This window comes from Mustela putorius, unplaced genomic scaffold, assembly GCF_011764305.1.
Source record: "Mustela putorius furo isolate JIRA1106 unplaced genomic scaffold, ASM1176430v1.1 tig00000275_pilon_pilon_pilon, whole genome shotgun sequence".
Lineage (NCBI taxonomy): Eukaryota > Metazoa > Chordata > Mammalia > Carnivora > Mustelidae > Mustela > Mustela putorius.
The window spans coordinates 20,808,479-20,825,716 of NW_025421341.1; the positions used below are offsets into that span (position 1 = coordinate 20,808,479).

Genomic DNA, 17,238 nt, shown 5'->3' on the forward strand with positions numbered 1-17,238 from the left:
TAGGATTTAAAGCAAATGGACATTCCAGGCAAAGAGAATTGCAAAGGAAAATGTGTAGAGGACACAGCTGTAAGTATACAGTACGGTGAGGTCTTTGAAGTCCTTGAATGCCAAGTGGAGGAGCGTGGGCTTTATTCAGGCCGTGAGGACTGCAGGGGATGTTTGAGCAGGGATGCAGCTGGGCATCTAGAGAGATCCATTCCAAGGCTGGGCAAAGGAAGGAGTGTGGAGAGGAGAGAGTTGGTTGACAAGAGGACCTGCCTTATAACAAAAGTTTGAATGAGAGAGAAAGTGTTGGAAATGGCAAGGGAGAGACACTCTAGGAGCACTAAACAATGGTTTGATCTGATGGCTGGTTAGGTGTTTGAGGAGGAGGAATCCACGGTATCTTTGAAGCTTCAAGCTTTGGAGGCAGGAAGAAGGAAATCAAGAACTTGCCTGGCAGAGGGGGATGACAGGCAGCAGGATGGGGCAGATTTGGTGTTGGGCTTGGAGATTTTGAGACGATGGACACCCCCATGGCAATGTGGGATTGGGACATTCATGATGAGTGAGAACAAGACATGTCAGTTAGCACGCTGAGGGCGTGGGTGGAGGGAACGAGAGCTCCAAGGAAGAGCGTGTGGAGAGTGAAGTGAGGGCCCGGACCTGAGGAAACCCCCAGCACTGCCTGGTCCCAGGGGAGTGCACACAACAACAAACATGGAGGCAGATCAGAGGCCTTGAAGGAAGACCCAGCAAGCCTAGAGAGAGAAGTGGGCATTAGAGGGCTTTGGGAAAGAGTGGTCAGTAGTGCTCAATCCTAGAGCTACAGAGAAGTCCAGGTTGGTGGAGCAAACATCTTAGGTAAATCAAAAGAAGAGATTCGGAAGACCGTGGACAATCCAACTTCTTTACAAGCTGCCGGTGGGGATATAAATTGGTAGAATCCTTCAGAAGGCCCATTAGGCAAGATGTTTTAAAAATCACAAAAGGGCTTTAAAAATGTATAAAATTGCTGATCCAGAAATTCTTCTTCAAGGAACATAACCCCAACGGCATTAACGATTAAAGCTTGAGTACCTTCTCAACCCATGACACTGTGTCAAGGAGGGCATTGTTTTCAGGCCTTTATATTTAATAACTAACTTAATGATCAGGACAACCCCGTAAAGTAAGTAGTATTCGTACTTTTCGTGGGCGAATCGTCATTTTGCAAACAAAGGAGGCCAAGAGAGGTTATGTGATTTGAGCTAAGGGGTCGAGATCCGGGGTGAACAGCTGCAAGGCCCTTGGTCTTCACCACCAGTCCATCCTACTTCTTGAGAAGAAGAGGAATGAGCACCGCACTGCACCCCAAGCGTGTTCCGCTTAGTATTATAACAGGAAACACTGACTGCTTAACAGCTTGAGGTTGGCTAAATAAAGTCTGACTTCCAAACGAGAGCACGGCGCTATATAGATGTGAAAAATCATGTTGTAAAAGAACACTCAGTGACATGGGGAAAAGGTTGATGATACATTTTTAAGTGAGAAAAGCTGTTTTCAAAACAGTATGATCTCAAAGTTGAAGAAAGGAAGATGTTTGTTATCACTCACAGGTGTGTACGTGGCAGACGGATCTGGCCTGTGCCCCCACCAGGTGCCTTCCTTCACCCACCCTGCCCGGCCCAAGAGCCCGGACCCACGCTCCAGTCACTGGGCGGGGTCATCCTCATGCCTCTGGATTGGAGCGCTGTGTATTTTAACAAAGGTAAGAGGGATGCGTGGCAGAGTTTGATGCCCCGCAATGTCATTGTTTCCCCTCGGGTCACTCCTGGGATACTTTTTCGATGAGGCAGGATCCCCGGGAGTGTTGACCATTGGAGATGGTTGAGTGGAGCTCACAGGAAGAATATTTCAGATCTATGGGACCTCTTTGAAGTGGTGTAGAGGAGAAGATATGTCCCTCCAACGTAAGAGATGCTGGAAAGTACCTGAGAATAGGGTGTCCTGATTCTTGGACTAGGGAAGGTGGGCCCATCCCCTACCCCTGGAGTCACCAGCTTTCTGTTGTGGGCAACTGAGCTCCAAGATGATTCAGAAACCCCACTCAGAGTCCTCTTGGCTTTCTGTCCTCTGCTTCACCTCAGCCCCACAGCCATGTTCAAGCAAAGCCCAGAACTGACAGCTTAGAAAAATATTTAATTGAGATTCCTCCTACAGTGCTTATTTCTGTCTCAATAAGGCCTTGGCATGTCATGGGTAGCTAAATATATTGGCTGTTTCCTCTCCAATGCCAGCCTAGTTTTTTAAAATGTTCCCAAGTACATCTGCCCAGTTTTCTCTTAGAGAGAATTTACAGCATTAGCCCTCTGTAACCCAGAATGAGGGTGGGGGCGGGGGGACAAACTATGGAGGAGGTTAACTTAGAGAAGAGAAGCCAGGGCAGTTATGTCTGTGCAGGATAAGCATCCATTCGTTCCTTCATTTGTTCATTCAGGAACCATCTGTTGAGCTTCTCCTGAGTTACTGGCACTGTGCTTAATATGGAGACCGAACAGATGTATGGAATTAGACCTGGTTCCTGCCCTCAAGGTGTTCACGGTCCAGATCAACCAGTGACACAGAGTGTTAATGATGGAGGATGAACACAACAGAGCTGAAGGCAGGCTTTATGGTGCCCCAGAGTGAGGATACACAGAGGACATTTCTAAATAGCACCTCTACCTGTCCTAGCAGGGCTTAGGAATTGGAAGGGGGAAGAGCTCAGCAAGCATATAAGGATACACAGGATTTAGGTGCACATCACATTAGTTTGGGGTCAACAGCATTAGGCTCTTTTCTCAACAGAATTCCTCCACTGGGCTTGGCATTTGATACTAAAGAAGACTTGAGTACAATTCATTTTTCCTCTCTAAACTTTGGTTTCTTTATCTATAAATATATTATTTCCAGGCAGATGTTTCAGAAACATTTTGAGAAGCCCAGGATCCCTTTTGTAAACAAAAGCATATATGGAACCCTAGGAGATCAGACAGGTAATATCAGAACTGCTGTGGTTGAGGCAAGGGTAGGGGACCCAAAACTAATCCTGACCTACCCCTGTTCTCCATCAAAATACCTTATCAGGACTCCAGAGTTCCCTAGGCTGCAGTGCAAACTAACACACGAGTTAAGATGATGTTCCAGGCTTTTCTGGCTCTAAGACAGCCCTCCATGTTCTTTCTTCACCTCCATTTGAGCATGAGGCTGGTCCTGCCTCCTGGGGAGTCTGCACCTGCTACCTGGGAGCTCTGATGGAGGGTGGTGGGAAGTGGTCTTGGAGGACTTGGGATCACCCAGTTCTGGGAATGGTCAAGTCATGGTTCCTTTGGTGAAGGAAATAAGCTATCATCTGAAAGCAGGAAGGGTGTTGGCTGTTGGAAGGATAAGGACAGTCTGCGAGTGTTATAGATGGCGCTGGCCCCATTTATTCACCTAAGTCTTCTGGAAGATGACCTAGGGGTGAAGGGTCCTTTTGATATGTCAAGGTCTTTAGTATCTAGACTGGGTTTTACTCTCTGTGATAGCAATGATGCAAGATGGAGAATGTTTTCCCCCATATTACAGATGGGGAGGAGGCTAGTGTGATTGTCTTTTCAAAGAAAGAACATCAAGATTCCCTTTGGAGGGTGGGGTCTATACGTCACACCTTGTTAGACTTCTGAGAAGCGCTTTCTATTCTCTAATCTTTACTCATTTCATCAATGTGCATTACTTCCCCTGCATTTATCTGTTTCCTTCTATTTCAGAAAAGCCTGAAGTTTGGTTTTTTGGGGTTCTTCTTGACATCGCCTAGAAAGTCATAGAAATATGAGGGTGTTTTGAATGAATGACCTGGAAGAGTTGTGGCAGATTTCCATCTCTGATCGTGGGACACTGCTTGGCAGGAGGCTGGAGTGTGGACATGAGAATTTTAGGGTGAGGGTGATTTCCATCCTGGGGAGCCTGTAATTCCTCAGATCTTATTAATATAAGGACTAAATACCAGACGTTCCTTTGGGTCTGTGTGCCGATGCTCTCAGCCATTCCTAGCAGACTTTCTCCACTGGTCTGGAACCTTTTAGGGCATTCCAAGCCGCGGCTCCTCTCCCCCCGCCCTGGGGCTGGCCTGCAGTCAAGCATCTTCACACTCTGCTGCTTCCATCTGGAACTCTCTTCCTTGATTCTCGATGCTAGCTGCATCTAGGCCTGTTCGCTGTTCCAGTGCCCAGAATCCCACAGAGCAACGGTAGTCGAGCAGCAGATACGGGTGGGTTTCCCCGGGGGGAGAAGGCCTGGGCAAGAGGATGCCTCCCAGGGACCTCTGACTACTCATCAAAGGGTATCTTACAGAAAGAGAAACAACACAGTCCCCGCTGGGTGGAGAGATCAGGAGTACACATAACTGATGAAGGATATTATCAAGAACATGGAAAAGAACATCTCCAAATTACCTTTGGATTCTAAGATTCTCTATAGCATTTGATTCTCCATAAGACATGAGACTTGCCCTGATGTGGCGTCTCCAGAAACTCTTATGTTTCTGCTGCAAAAGGGAGGGAGTCTGAGCCCTTTAGGGCCCACTAGCGGACTATTTCAGGGACTCAAGTAAGACTCGGGAAACACAGGTGTGAAACACGCTCTGGCTTCCTCTGGACACTTGCATAATATCCTTTGTCCAGGTAGACCCAGTTAGGAAGTCTGTTGAGGTTTTAGGGAACAAAATGCTGGAATAAAGTGCGAGGAGGGGTAGAGTGAAGTAGATGCTGGAAGGAAGCAGCCCCCCCCCCCTCCAGCGGTTGTGCAGTCCCTGGGACCAGACCACCTGCCTCACCGCAAACCTGCCCCACGCTGACCACGTAGCTTTCTTCTTCAGTCAATCCCCTTGTCCGAGGACATCTCCATCTCTAGATTGACAGCAAACTTCCCTTTCTATCCTGACCCGAACCAGGGCTCCCCCGCGATTCCTCTCCCCTTGTGTCCCTCACTTCCGAGGCCCTGGAGAACCTCACCCTTCCCTCCCTTGTTTGTGATCCTCCGCTCGCTCTCTCCTCCTTCGGGGCCTCATGTCTGGGGAGGGAGGAGGCCTTCAGCATTCCATGCCATAAAACTCTGATCTCATGATAGCAGACTCTGCAATTAAGCTCATTTCTGATGAACTCATGACCACCTGCCTCGCCTGGCTTCTCAATGTCTCCACCCCTCGCCCTGCACCTTCCCTGCGGGAGGATTTTGTGTGGCTCCCCTCCGTGGCTTCTCCTCCCTGGTCAGTCTCGTCCTGTCTTCCTGCTCTCTTCCTCCCTCCACAGCTGGGCCTGATCACCAGCCTTAGCTCTGCTCCCAACCCCCAATTCTTGGAAGCCCATCTTCTCAGGCAGGCGGTCCTAAGGGGGGCCAGCCCCTTTATGACCTGACATTTTACGTGTTGATTATCTCCAGCCTCCCACCAATTTGGCCGTTTACTATACATTACTCAGTGTGCTCTTCTCAACAGGGTTGTAATCTTGATTGTAAGGATGTGGGGATACCTGTTTGAATGATCTCTCTGCTGCACCCAAAGCAAGGATGTGGGAGTGAGGGAAATTAGCATTTAGCAAAGGCTTTAAGACATTATCTCATTGAATCCTTTCAACCCTAAGAGCTAGATATTTTTTGTCTGTGTTTTGTAGATAAACCCAAAGCTCTACAGTATTTTGACATCTACAGCTGGTGAGTGGCTGAGTCAGGGTTTGAAACCGGGGTTGCTTGATAACAAAGCATTTTTCACGACTCCCTGTGTTTATCCTAAGGTGGGGCAGAGGGCTCCCAGAAATGCACTGAATCAGAAAAACAGTGGGACACCGGAAGCTGAGGCATGTTTAAAATCATCGCTAGTGCTGAACATTCTACCTGTGTTTCTTTTCTTCCCCACCTGAAAACTTGAGCCCCGGATCAATCTACCCCAGTGCTTATTTTTTCCAAAGATGCTAAGAGCGTGTTTTATGATCGATGTCTTTAAAAGTGTCCTCTCTATTTTTCCAGAACATGGTTCTTCTAAAATTTTTGCTTGGCCAGAAATGGGCCTGGGGATGTGTGATGTGGCCTCTAACTGAACACCCAGGCAGGAAGCTCTGATAGCTGCTAGTTGTCTCTCTCAAGGCTAGTGTCCCAGCAGAAGGTGCTCCTGCACTTGCATGGGATTAGGGTATCAGTGGAAGAACAGGGTGAAGGTGAAACATTCTTGAGATAGAGCTCAGACAAAGGTGAAACATTCTTGAGATAGAGCTCAGACAAAGACATACACCTTGGCCACGCTGCCAGATGTCAGAAATTCCCCACGGAGCCCCAAAGAAAAGTATTGAATTGAATGAATTAGATTGTGAAGAAATGAGAGAGGGAGAGGGATGGGGGGAGGGGGAAAAGGAGAGAGGGAGAGGAGGAGGGAGAGAGAGAAAGGTGAGGGGGAGCGGGAGAGAGAGGCAGAGATCGTACAAGCACTCAAACACTGATGAGGATGCCGAAAACAAGCAAAGGAAGAACAGGAGCGATGAAGGAGGTTGGATGGAAGCTTGGTGAAAGCTTTTTCCCTATGAAGTGAACAGAAAAAAATACCTTGACTCTTTAGAATGGAAGGGAAAACAATTTTTGTATTACGTGACAACCCTCTTCAAATCCTTTTTCACATCCCAGTGGGATGAAGATAAGGCCTGGTGCTTTGGGATCTTGGCTGAATTAAAGCGACGTGACTTCAGCCTGTGCTGCTCTCTGCTCACGATGCGGGAACTTTCTGACTGAATAGGTCAAGGCCTGGGCTCTGCTTGACCATCCTCTGGGCTTCCCTGGGGACACAAGGAAGGATGAGGTTGACTAATCCCACCTCAGGTACTCTGTGGTTCCCTGACCTTGATTCTCCAGGATCTTCAGTACAGAAAACAAACGTTTCCGGAGCATTACCACAGAACAGACGCAGAGCTCTCTGCGCTTCTAAACATGGCAGCATGCTCTCTGTTTCTCTGACGCTACCCCTGTGATGCTCTTCGTTTGCCTCCTCAGCCCTCCTTTGGCTCCAAAAGACGGGATTCGAAGGCCCAGAAATCTGGAGGAGGGGAGGTTGCGGCCTGTCGAGGAGTCCTATTTCTCTCTGTTCCAGCCTCTGGGTACCTCATGGTTACTCACACCACAGCCCTTCTGGAGCCTGGGGGAGAAGGCAGAGGCAAGGGATCAGCGCACAGGTAAGAGCGAGTCTCTGTTGTCTGCACGGTCAGGGCTGATCCCAAAGGGCAAACATTTGCCATGGTTTGTCCAATGCCCAGACCTTAGGCCATCGGGTCCCATTCAGTCACTGCTTAGATGAAAGTGCTTCCATTCTAGAAAAGGAAAAAACCCGTTATACAAAAGGCAACAAACCATAGGGGAGACAGAATGGGGTGTGGAATCATATGGCCCTGGGTTCAAATCCCAGTTTCACCATTAACAATCTGTGATCTGGTGACTTCTGTGTGTGCACAGAGGGTGGTTCTTCTTCTTCTTTTTTAAAAAGATTTTATTTATTTGACAGAGAGAGATCACAAGTAGGCAGAGAGGCAGGCAGAGAGAGGAGGAAGCAGGCTCCCTGCTGAGCAGAGAGCCCGATGAGGGACTCGATCCCAGGACCCTGAGATCATGACCTGAGCTGAAGACAGAGGCTTAACCCACTGAGCCACCCAGGCGCCCTAGAGGGTGGTTCTGAGGACAGAGTAGGACAGACACCAGACTCACAGTCAGTCTTCCTAAGCTTTCTGCCAGCATGGGGAGAGCAGGAGACCTTTGAGGTCTCCCCAGGTTCATTTCCTACTCCCCCTCCCTATCCCAGCACCAGTCCAGCCTCCAGCCATGCCCTCCCCACCAGGGGTGAGGGTGGTGATGCTCCATGCCTCGTCGTCTTGGGTCTTGCTGTCACCAGTTCTCCTTGTGGCTCCTTTACTCAGGTCTCTCCTTCCCAGAACATCACCTCTGCAAGGTCTTCCCAGATTCCGTGGTTGCAAGCAGTCTGTCCAGCCGTCTTCAGCCCTTCCTTACTCTCCTGTCCTCGAGAGCTCACCGCCCCCGACTCGATGTTGTCTCCTCCCTGAGATCACTAGCTTCACAGGGGCAGGCATTTGGTTTGCCTGGTTTTTCACTCCCTTCCCAGGGTCTGTAATAGTTCCAGGCACATACCTGATAGCCAATAAGTATTTGTTAAGTGATCCTCCACCAGAACTGTCCAGAGGACAGGCTCTCAGTGCGGGTGGGGAAAGGCGAGGGGCATGGGATCCCCGTGGCCCACAGGGCAGGTCCAGGCAAGTCAGCCCCATGCAGAATGTCAGCCTTCCCTTGCTCCTTCCTCTGGGGCCCCAAGGCAGGTTCCGACTTGCACAGCCATGTGGGTGACCTGGCGGGGTGTGCTGAATAGCCGTGAGAGAACTCTAACCCTCCCAGCTCACGGGCCCAGAACCCTGCACTCAGGGGCCTCTTCTCCCTGGGCTTGATCCTGAAGTGAGAATGCAAAACCTGACCTGGGATTCTGGGGCGCGGCTTCTTCCCCTCTCCCCACAACCCTGGAGAGGGGCGTGGGGGCTGCTGTGGGTGACAGAGAAGGGCACTGGAAGCCGCCTGTAAGCCCACAGCTTCCCATGGCACGCTTTCCACCCAGCGGGAATTTATGCAAAACGTTATTGTAATCGGTTGTCAGGTGGTATTGTAGAATGTACCTACAGTCCCTGCCTTTACAGACAATGGCACTGGGGACTTCAGGGCAGCTTTGCTTTGGGAGGGGCTGAGTTGGCTGCTAATCATGGGATGCAGGCCAGGGAACCCAGGCTCTGCAGGTTGCTCAGCTGCTGGCTTCTTTAGAGGAAATGGGTAGGTGCCCTGGCAGGGGGTTCTGGGCTAGAAACATGTTCTCATCAGAGATGAGCTCCTCCTCACAGTGTGAGCTCCAGAGGAAGGAGGGAACAGATATGCCCTGGGCTGGTACGGGGTACCCTGGGTTTGGGGGTAGGAGAACTGAGTACTAGGCCCTCTCTTTCCAGGCCAGCTTCTTTCTTGCTCTGAGCTTCAGTGTCTTGTTCTGAGAAGGAAGGGCTGCACTCCAACCGTGAGGTCATTTCTCAGTGGCTTAGGGAATCACTGTCCCACAAGAAGGGCAGTCCAACAGGGCCGTGTCCCACAGGGCCGCACCAAGCACAGCTAGCTTCCTCGTCCCCTTCATTATTTGCTTGGAGAGAAGTGGCCTGATTCTCCCGCCACCTGGCTTCTAGCATATTCTGAGGAGTCACAGCACACTCCCTTGGTTCACACAGGCCCTGAGGACCATCAGGGACCGGAGGTGGGTCAGCGATGTTAGGGACAGAGGGGACAGAAGGAGAAGAGCCTAGAGGCTGGAGGGATCCATTCTGTGGGTCCCCTGGGAGGTGGGCAAAAGAGAGATACCAGGTTTCCTGTTCCCTGCCTGAGCAGGCAGCTTCTCTATGGATGTGTTGTAATGTGGCTCATTCCACAAACTTCTCACCCCATCCATCCTGCATGAGTGCCATGATGCTGGAAACAGCTTGGCCTGAAGGAACCACCCCCTTTGCCAAGAAAAGATCTTGTCTGTGCCCCTGTGGTAGTTTCAAAACATGGCCTCCAAATTTTTTGATCCAACTTCCCCTTGACAAGGGGGATGTCTCCCCCTCCCTTAAATCTGGCCTTGTGACTGTCTGACAAATGAACAGAGTACACGAGGTGCTGGGCCAATATCTGGGTCCCGGCCTTCAGACGCTGGCAGCTTCCACTTCCTGTCTCTTGGGATGCTTGCTCTTGGAACCCAGCCCATGCTGCGAGAAGCCAAAGTCGCCTGTGGGGGGAAGGAGCCCATGTGGAGAGGGATTGATGCTCCCAGGCCTCGGCCCTGGCCGAGCGCCCAGTGCCAACATGCCAGCCGTGTGAGGGAACCATCCTGGGGCTCCCGGTCCAGAGGCCCAGCTGACAGCACGTGGACCAGAAGCACGCTGTCCCCAGCACGCCCTGCCTGACCGGCAGGTGCGTCATCACAACAGACACGTGGGGCTCTTGGGCGACACTAAGTCACCAGCTGTTATTGGACTAGAGAGGACCGGTCTAGCAGGTGCTGGGGACCAAGAACCCTTGTGTCCTCCCACGCCTGTAAGTCACTTATATATTTTTCTTTCCTTTTTTAAATAAGATTTTATTTATTTATTTGACACACACAGAGAGCGCAAGCAGGGGGAATGGCAGGCAGAGGGACAGGGAGAAGCAGACTCCCCATGGAGCAGGGAGCCTGACGCGGGGCTCGATCCCAGGACCCTGGGATCATGACCTGAGTCGAAGACAGACGCTAAACTTACTGATCCCCCCAGATGCCTCTCCTTCTATTTTTCTTAAAACAGCACCCCCCCTGCCATCCCATAGACTAATTTCTCTGGCAAAGACTTCCAGCTCTTCTCTCTGAATGAAGATGATGATTAGCAGGAATTGAATTCCCAGAAGTCTGTTCCTCTCCCTCCAGCAGATTCCTTCTTCCTGCACGGCCCCCAGGGGACGTCACTGCATGCCTTGGTAAAATCTCAGGGTGTGCCCAAGTGCATGCGTGTGAACATCTGTGTACACGGGTGTGGGAGGTGTACGCAGAGGCTAGTGTTCAAACACTAGAGGTGGGCAGCAGCTAGCAGAGGAGCTGACCGTTTCCATGTTCTTGCTGAGGCCACTGGAAACCAAACTTTTTTTTCTTTTTTTTTAAAGATTTTATTTATTTATTTGAAAGACAGAGATCACAAGTAGGCAGAGAGGCAGGCAGAGAGAGAGAGAGGGAAGCAGGCTCCCCGCTGAGCAGAGAGCCAGATGCGGGGCTCAATCCCAGGACCCTGGGGATCATGACCTGAGCCGAAGGCAGATATTTTAACCCACTGAGCCACTCAGGCGCCCCCCCAAACATTTTTCTACTAAAATATTTTAAAAATGAAGACAATCTTTTCTGGTTATACCATTTTGCATATTTCAAATTTTCTGCAATGGACATGGATTACTTTTGTAATGAAGGAAACAAAACCCACTTCCAATTCCAACACTCAGAATTGAACAGAATTCCCATTCTGGTGAATTTCCTTCCAGCCTTCCCTCTGTACTCAAACATCTGTTGGATATTTGAGATCATGCCATAAATACAGTTCTGTGCCTTGATTATTCACTGTATTCAATATTTTAAGACTCTCTCTCTAAATTGTTTCCCAAGCCTAATTTTTTTTTTCCAAGCCTAATTTTTAAATGGTCTGATAGTATACTAGAATGAATAGATATTTGTTTAACTTGTCCGGCATTATTTATTTGACATTTTGGTGTCAATGTATTACACATTATTACTATAGTATTTATATGATTATAATATTATATATCATATATAAAATATATAATATGCATTGTATATTATTATATTATAATCTATGTCACCATAACATATACTATATATGTTGTACTCAATTATTATATATTATATATGTAATACCACACCTGGAATGTCAAATAAATATGTGCGTCAAACATGTGTGTGTATCTCAAGTCCTTGTACCTTTAATCTTCCTAGAAATGGAAGCTTCAGGCGAAACACTGAACGTTGGGGGCTCCTAATATGAACAAAGTTCAAAATGGCAGACCCCACCCCATCTGAGATGTCTGCTTGGCTTCAGGAACCATCTCCTGACTGGGCATCTCTTGCTGCTCTGGTCCTGGGGAGGGGGTGACCAGAGATGGGGAACCCAAGGGGAGAAAAGACCAGGTGAAGTCGTGTGAGGAAGTCTGCCGCAGCCAGGAGGAACCCCTGAAGTGACTTTACGCAGACCCGGACTGCTGGGGAAGTAGTTTTTGCTCCCTTGTGTGACTTGCTATGATGAAGGAAGAGAAGAGTTCTGACACTCGTCACAGGGGGACATGCCTTGCCTCCGCTACTTCATCTGATGCGTCTAGGGCCTCAGTGTGATGGTGATTTCTATCTTACAGACGAGGAGGCTGGACTCTGAGAGGTTAGGTAAGCTGTCCGGAGTCACACAGCTGGTGAAAGGGAAGAACCGGGTTGCGCACCAGGGCTGTCCAGCTCCAGAGCTGGCGGGATGAGCTGCCGTCCACATTCCCACAGCAATGCAGGAGAAGGGCCATGGGCTTCGTCCCCTCGCCCCCCTGCCTCCCTCTCTCCCTGTCCTACTTTGCTCTTCCTCTCTTCGAACTTGAGGGCCTGAGGTGAAGACCAGGAACCCTTCCCCCGGTCATAAGCCACAGGACACCCTGGGAAGGTATCAAGCCTCCTTCCCTGCAAATTGCCCATTGCTGAAAGCCTCCTGCCTTGGACCCTGATGGGGTGGCCTCTGGAGGACCCTGCAGGGCAGAGGGTTTGGTGGGTTGCTGGGGAGCGCTCTGTGGCGGCTCTGGCCTGCACGCTCCCAGCATGTGTTGTCTGGGAGCATAAGCCCTTGGCGTGTGCAACGAGGGGACGGAGGACACCGCCAGGATGGAGGACGGAAGGTCAAGGAGTATTAATAACGTGACCGCTGGCTACCGGATACTGGGCTGGCCCTCCAAGTCTGTCACAGGAGAGGGGCTCAGGGGGGCAGCGGAGGGCAAAGAGATGTGGGAGGCGCCTGAACCCTGTGTTTAAACCCCAGGACGCCGCGGGAGGACCCTTAATCAGAGCTTTGGTCCAAACCCTCACTCTCCGAGCCACTAAATTGCATCTCTTACCCCTCTGGAGTTCCTCTGCAGGATCTGTCCTCTGGGGAGCCACCCAAATGGACCCCATGTGGTTCTGTTTAGACACTTTATTCCACATGGGGAGCTTCAGCTAGAGGTGACTTCCAAACGTTAAAAACAGTGAGAGTGAGGGGCGCCTGGGCGGCTCAGTCGGTTAATCCTCAGACTCTTGACTTCAGCTCAGGTCATGAGCTCAGGGTCCTGAGAGGGAGCCCTGCGGACCCCGTGCTCAGTGTGGCTGCACTCGCCCTCGGCCCCGCCCCCAGCTCCTGCTCTCCGTCTTGTGTGCTCTCTCTCTAAAATAAATAAATAAATCTTAGAAAAAGAAAAAACAAAACAGAACAAAACCAAAAACCAGCCTGTAAGAATGGATTCAGTCCTAGACCATTGGTAACAGCCAACTCTGAAGGCAGGAACAAGCTACTAGAGGCCTCTTCCAGGGCAAGTGTTAACTGTTTAATTGCTGGACTCGGGGGAGAGACCGGGGCGGCCAGGGGCACTCCCAGGGTTCAGGGCAGTGGCTATTTACCAAGTGGTACCGATGTTTTCAGTATTTTGAGAACTGGTTGGCTGTATCTGTGCACGGGTGTAGCTGGGCTCTGGGGAGGTGGCGAAGAAATGGAGGCCTGCCCCTGGTTTCTTAGGATTATTATAACTGAGTCTTTCCTGACCCCTCTGGACAAAGAGCACGGGTCCCCCTCCTCTAGCTCTCCACACAGAGCCTCACGCTGGTTTCTCGCTCCGTGTTCCTACAGCTGCCTCCTTCTAGCTCATCAGAGATGAGCTTCCGGCGGCCAGAAGCCCATTCCCAGGTCCACACAGAAGTGGTCCTCCCTCTTTAGTACCAACCCCCCCCATAGTGAACGCACTCCCTGATGTCTCCCTCATGGTCCACACCCCATAAAAGCTTTGGTTTGTGGGCTACCTTTGAGGATTTGCGTGAAGACCCCCAGTTCTCCGGGCAGGTGACCAACCAGCAGAGCAGCCTCTCTCCCCAGCAGCTTGGACTGGCCCTCTTCTGGCAGGCACAAGACTGCCTGCGAGTCCGGGTGAGGCTGGGAGAGAATTTCCCTTCCCTGGGCCTAAGCTTCCTCCTCTACAAAACAAATCTGGAAAAGCTCATCTCTCAGGGCCACTCAGTTTCTAGAGTGCTTTTATTCCATTGTTCCTTTTCATTGCCACAGGGATGGAGCATTCATCATGGATCACAAAGGAGACTGGGGAGCCAGATGGTCTGGGTTCCAATGCAGATTCCGCCGCTCTCCAACTATTTTTTTTTTAATTTTTAATTAATTTTTAATTTTTTATAAACATATATTTTTATCCCCCGGGGTACAGGTCTGTGAATCACCAGGTTTACACACTTCACAGCACTCACCAAAGCACATACCCTCCCCAATGTCCATAATCCCACCCCCTTCTCCCAAACCCCCTCCCCCCAGCAACCCTCAGTTTGTTTTGTGAGATTAAGAGTCACTTATGGTTTGTGTCCCTCCCAATCCCATCTTGTTTCATTTATTCTTCTCATACCCACTTAAGCCCCCATGTTGCATCATCACTTCCTCATATCAGGGAGATCATATGATAGTTGTCTTTCTCTGCTTGACTTACTTCGCTAAGCATGATATGCTCTAGTTCCATCCATGTTGTCGCAAATGGCAAGATTGCAGCCATCAAAAGAAATGAAATCTTGCCATTCGCTCTCCAACTATTAACTTGGAATAATGGTAGGACAGTAGTACGCATTCGATCATGCTGATAAAGCGTTTAGAACACTTGGTCCTTAGCGAACCCTTGATAGACATCATCTGTTTTTGCTGCCTCTGGTAGGTTTCCTATTAACTGATAACCCCAGTTGCCACATTCTGATTCTTAGTTGAGTGACTGGGCAGGTTAGCACAGGCCCTCTGTCCTCTATCAGAAGCAGCAGAGCTACCATCCCGACTCACTACCAGACACTTTCTCATTTCAGGTAAGGCTCACACCCTATCCTTTCACTCCTAAGGAAATGGAGGCCCCAGAAGATGGAAGCCACACCGTTCATAAATGGTGGGTTGTGGATTCAAGGCCAGGTCTGTGGGGCCTCAAGCCCACACCAATGTGAATGGAAGGGATTTCTCTGGAAAGACAATTCCGTACCAGTCCAGTCTGTTCCTGGGGCAGAAGGCTGACACCTGCGTGGAGAGAAGGAAGCCATCCTGTGGGCGGAGGGCTGAGCATTTCCCCTAATGCCTGCTCCCTCTTCTTTCAAGCCAGGCTCGAAGATCCAAACCACAAAAAAGATGAAGGAACCTTGTTGATGAAGTCCTCCACCCTGGGAAAAAGAAGATAAAAAAAGAGAGAAAGGAAGAAAAGAACAGAGAGAGAGTGAAGGAACAATCCTTGACAAATATTTTCTGTTAATAAATTCCATTTTGCCTCTACAATATTTGCCAACTATCTAAGCAGGAAAAATTTTTCACATACCAGGGCAAACCGTCGCCGAAACGCCTCTTCAGTTGGCCTGCCCACAGCCTCTGTTTCCATAACCTCCCGGGAGGCAGCCTGTCATGGACCTCTGTGGTCTTCCTCTGGGAAGACCTGCCTTTTCCATGAAGAAGATCCAGGCGCGCTCTCCTCCGAGCTTGGGGGAGAAGCGGCCTAGTAACCTTGTAGGTCTTCCTGCCTCCCCAGCTCTCCCCCTTCCCCTCCACTCCTTTCCCAGCCCCCCCCCCCACCGTCTGACTGAACCGGAGTGCAGAAAACTTTGCCTCTCCACTCTCCCGCTGCCTTTCCAGGGTCAGTCCCCTGTCCCCAGTCAGAAGCAGGTCTCTCCTAACCCCATTGCTCTTCGTCCTTCTTCTCCATCCTCCTCTCAAACTGGGTTGGTTTTATTGGCTTGGGAAAGGAAGAAGCTCCCAAATTCTTGCTGTAGTCTTCCCACACTTGTCACACTCTGTCTTCAGGCACTCATACACTCAAAAAGCACTGAGGGCCTATGGGTGGATTCCACTCTTGGAATATGCATCGGGCCTTGATATTGGGTTTGGAGAACCTTCTAGCTAGTGCCAAGGACTTGTTCACTTTGTTTTATTGAATTTGCTTAGGGGTAAGACCTCTTCATGATCCCATGGATATATTTGTGCCCAAACATACCATTCAGGGACTCCTGAAGCCAGCTGGGAAATACTTGGATGAAAAGGAAAGGTATCCATCAGCATCATTCTGTCAAGCTGGAGAGCAAATGTGGATCTAGTTAAAACTGAAATAAGCCCAGAGGGTTGATTATCTTCTCCCCTGACAGACCATCTTTCTTACTCCGGTTCAACTTTTCCCTTCCTGGAATAGAGAGAGATTGGCTTCCATGATACTGTTCTCATTCAGGCCAAGTGGAAGATTGGCACCTAGTACAGCTCCTTATCTCAGAAGGAAGCCTGTTCTCTCTCCTGCGGCCTGACCTTGGGATTCGAGTTACACTCGTTTTTCCCTCTGGTGTCCTTTGGAGACTTGTTAGAGGGCCTGATCTTTCTTATTCCATTAGGTCATAGAATCAGGGCCTTTGGGGGAGCACAGCTCCCATGGAGTCACTGTTGTACCCAAGGCCCAGTCTCTAGTCAACTCTTTCTTTCTCTCTCCCTCCCTTTCACAGCTGTCGTGGATGCTATGGTCTAGGCATGGGGCTGGATGCCAAGGATGCCAGGATGAATAAGATGGGCAGCTTCTTGCCTTGTTGGAACTTACTGTCTGTTGAAAGAGACAGATTTGAAATATCAGCGTGGGTTGGTTACCGTGGGGGAGCACAAGTAGCAAGAGCCATCTTCAATCTTTTAGCTACCATGTACGTCCCCTGCAGTTAAAACCTTCATTTTAGCATATGCTCTTTGACCCTGCAAGTCTACTTCTAGAAGTTATTCTTATTTACATGCGAAATGGCACCTGTCTGTGCTTATTTCTTCCAGGAATGTTTAGAATGGCAAATGAAAATCCCCAAAAATCCCAGAAAAACCCCCAAATCCATCAATACATACATGATCGATTAAATACATGATGGTATATCCATAGAATGGAATTCTATCCGAGGTTAAAAACCCCGAAAACAAGGAAGCTCTTTTTTATATAGACATGAAATAATCTCCAAGACACCTTATTAAGAGAAAACAGCAAGGTAACTAGCCGGGAGTTTGGTCTGTTGTTGTTTTTGTAAAGATAAGGGAGAAAGTGTGGTGTGTGTGTGTGTGTGTGTGTGTGTGTGCACTTGATTGTTTACAGAATATCCCTGGAAGCCTACAAGGGAGGGATAAGAGCTGAAATCTTGTTCACTGTCACCCATCTTGTCCCTTCTAACTTTTAAAGCAGTGGATAAGCACTTTTTCAAATATTTTAATTTCTCTGTAGAAAAGAACAACAGCAGGGCTGTGGACCCACTAGCGACCCAAAGCACAGATGCCCTTTTCAAGGCAAGAAGCAGGTAGGAAGTTTTAACCATTATTGGTGTTGGGGGATGTCAGTTTAATATTGCCAGAGCTTCTGATTTTTCAAAAT

The 17,238-nt window shown here is 49.5% G+C and overlaps 1 long non-coding RNA gene across 3 annotated transcripts; it reads left to right on the forward strand.

Annotated features, from left to right (window-relative positions):
- Window positions 1-1,585: 1,585 nt before the first annotated feature.
- Window positions 1,586-15,128, forward strand: LOC106006858. Of its 3 annotated transcripts, none has more exons than XR_006606360.1 (3): window positions 1,586-1,732; window positions 7,015-7,193; window positions 14,690-15,128. It is a non-coding gene; the product is annotated as an uncharacterized LOC106006858 (long non-coding RNA). The 3 variants fall into 3 exon arrangements; XR_001181168.2 differs by having other exon boundaries at window positions 14,974-15,121; XR_001181167.2 differs by having other exon boundaries at window positions 14,970-15,114.
- The last annotated feature ends 2,110 nt before the right edge of the window (window positions 15,129-17,238 follow it).